This window comes from Lolium perenne, chromosome 5 (assembly GCF_019359855.2).
Source record: "Lolium perenne isolate Kyuss_39 chromosome 5, Kyuss_2.0, whole genome shotgun sequence".
Taxonomy (NCBI): Eukaryota; Viridiplantae; Streptophyta; class Magnoliopsida; order Poales; family Poaceae; genus Lolium; species Lolium perenne.
In genome coordinates this window covers 111051212-111053457 of record NC_067248.2, presented here as the reverse complement: position 1 = coordinate 111053457, position 2246 = coordinate 111051212, and the positions used below count along the sequence as shown (strand labels likewise).

The following is a 2246-nucleotide window of genomic DNA, read 5'->3' as shown; positions in this document are numbered from 1 at the left end:
ATAAAATAAAAACATCAGCACATATATCTTATAGCAGAACAGTACATTTGAATCATATGAGGCAGCCTATCATCGTAAGTGACCTCCGAAGTCTGTGAAAAAAGATATTCACAGTACCATAATAACTAAATTCACCCAAGGTATAAAATAAACCTCACTTTGAGTTGGGCACAATAACTATCCACCAAAATAAGTGAGTTATATGCTAACTCTTAAGTAATAATCATGTAGTTCAAAACATTGAGCTTGTTCAGAAATTAGCATGAGCAACGAATATTCAAATGCTGGATCTAACAGAGAAACTTATATTAAATCATCACACTGACCTTACTAATACCAAAGATTCTCCAGAGGGCTCTATGACATATGATTTAACAGCTGTAGGTACATATCAGAGAGCTATATCCAAAATTTAAAAAGGGTTAAACACAAGACAAGGATCAACATCAAATTCTGTCGCACCAAATGCATGTAAGCTCATACTTGATTTTTTAGCTTAAACCCAATTTTAGCAAACTAATGCAGTTTTCAATTGGCATGCCTTTTTTGGGGATAACCCAAAGAACAAAAAAAAGGAGAGCTAGAAAGTATCCAACACACATGATATTACCATAATCTACACCTGGATGACCCATCAGTATATCCTGGGGCAATATGAGAGCAAGTCCAGATCTTGTGCAAGCACTTTAACAAGGTGATAGGAGTTGGACAGCTTCATGGACAATTGCAGCCATGCTTCTGCTTTCTATGACTGATCTATGTCCAACCACTGTTCAGAGAAATCAGCACTGTCATGTAGAAGAAAAAGAGGCTGGGCTAGCTAGCATAATGCAAAGAAAATCAACTACGCATAAAAGAAAAAGGAGAGGCCTAATTATATATAAAAACCTAAGCAAGTAGGAAGTGCAGTGAGTTGAGATTTTGCGGGAGCAACATGAGCAGAGATTTTGCTCAAAATTAGAATTGTCTGAGCAGATATCGTGGAGGGGAACTTTGTGCATTAACGGACTAAATCTGCTCAATCTATTGAGAGGAATTCAGATGATATATTTATGGGATGAGAAACAAAAATGGACGATTGATTGCGAAAAACTCTCTGCAAGGCTTTCAATTCTTCCCTACCTCCCTTGCCTGCTAATGCAGTTTTTTTACATTCTTCAAGAATAAATCAGAACTCTCCAAACTAAAACAACCAAGTGAGTAAGGTGCCTAGTTCTTGGGGATGAAGAGGAGTGAAGCGGCAAGGGATGCAACAGGGAAGGAGAAGACAAGCGAACCAGCCAACCAGGCAAGATGAGCTTCTCATCCTACAGTGACAGAACTTTTTAGATTTGAAAACAAGTACTGTGAGGATCTGCAGCGCAAACATGATGAAAATATGAGCTAAAATTGGGAACCAAATTAGACCAGATGGCTTACAAAGAAGAAGGTAGACGGGATCCGGATGGGCATCAGTCGTTCTCCATGAACCAAGGCCGCCTGCTCTTCCCTCTTGTCGCCGCCCTCCTTCCTCTCCCATGTAACTCCTCTAGGCGGAGCACCGCCGCCCCTGCTGATTCTTGTCCGCGCTGCCCCGTGGCTTCTTGTCTGTAAATTCAGCCACCTAATAGTTTCAGCAAGATCTATGAAATGAAGATATGTCTCATGTGGTACAATTTGACGACCATTGATTAATTGGTTGTAAATCTCTTCCGTAAAAGATTTCTCAAGCTCCACTGTCATTCTCAGTACCTTCCGACAAAAGTACCTATGCAAAAGAACTGCAATATAGGTAGGCAGTATCTACCACAGTGCAGATGCAGAGGCAAAAAGTGATGTTAATATAAGGAACCGGAAATACAATATTATCTGCCATACAATAAAAAAATGCGGGATGATCAGATACCTTCATATTTATGCAGTAATGGCTCAACTAAGGTTGTTCCTGGCTTAACCTGAAAATACCATTGAAATCAAACTAATAATGTGCTCATCCAACACCTCAATTACTGGAGGAACAAAAAAGCAAAATAAATGGGCATACATATTTACCTTCTAGCCCTGTGAACATATGTCTACAAAAATCAGTCACTTGACTTGCTTATTATTTTCTAGAATCCTGCAATGGAACCAAAAAAAAGTTGGTTTACTATCAAAGTGAAGACATCTGTAGCTAGAATCTATCACAACATTTATTCATTTCATTCGGCGATTTGCATGCATTATTGCCTATTTTGATGGTGGAACAATTAATTCATTTGATGGAG

At 38.9% G+C, this 2246-nt stretch overlaps 1 long non-coding RNA gene across 1 annotated transcript; it reads right to left on the bottom strand.

Moving 5' to 3' along the window:
- Positions 1-1049: 1049 nt before the first annotated feature.
- LOC139831278 (uncharacterized) lies at positions 1050-1748 on the bottom strand. The gene is made up of 2 exons (XR_011745976.1): positions 1420-1748; positions 1050-1307 (listed from the first exon to the last, which is right to left on the bottom strand). It is a non-coding gene; the product is annotated as an uncharacterized lncRNA (long non-coding RNA).
- Between the last annotated feature and the right edge of the window lie 498 nt (positions 1749-2246).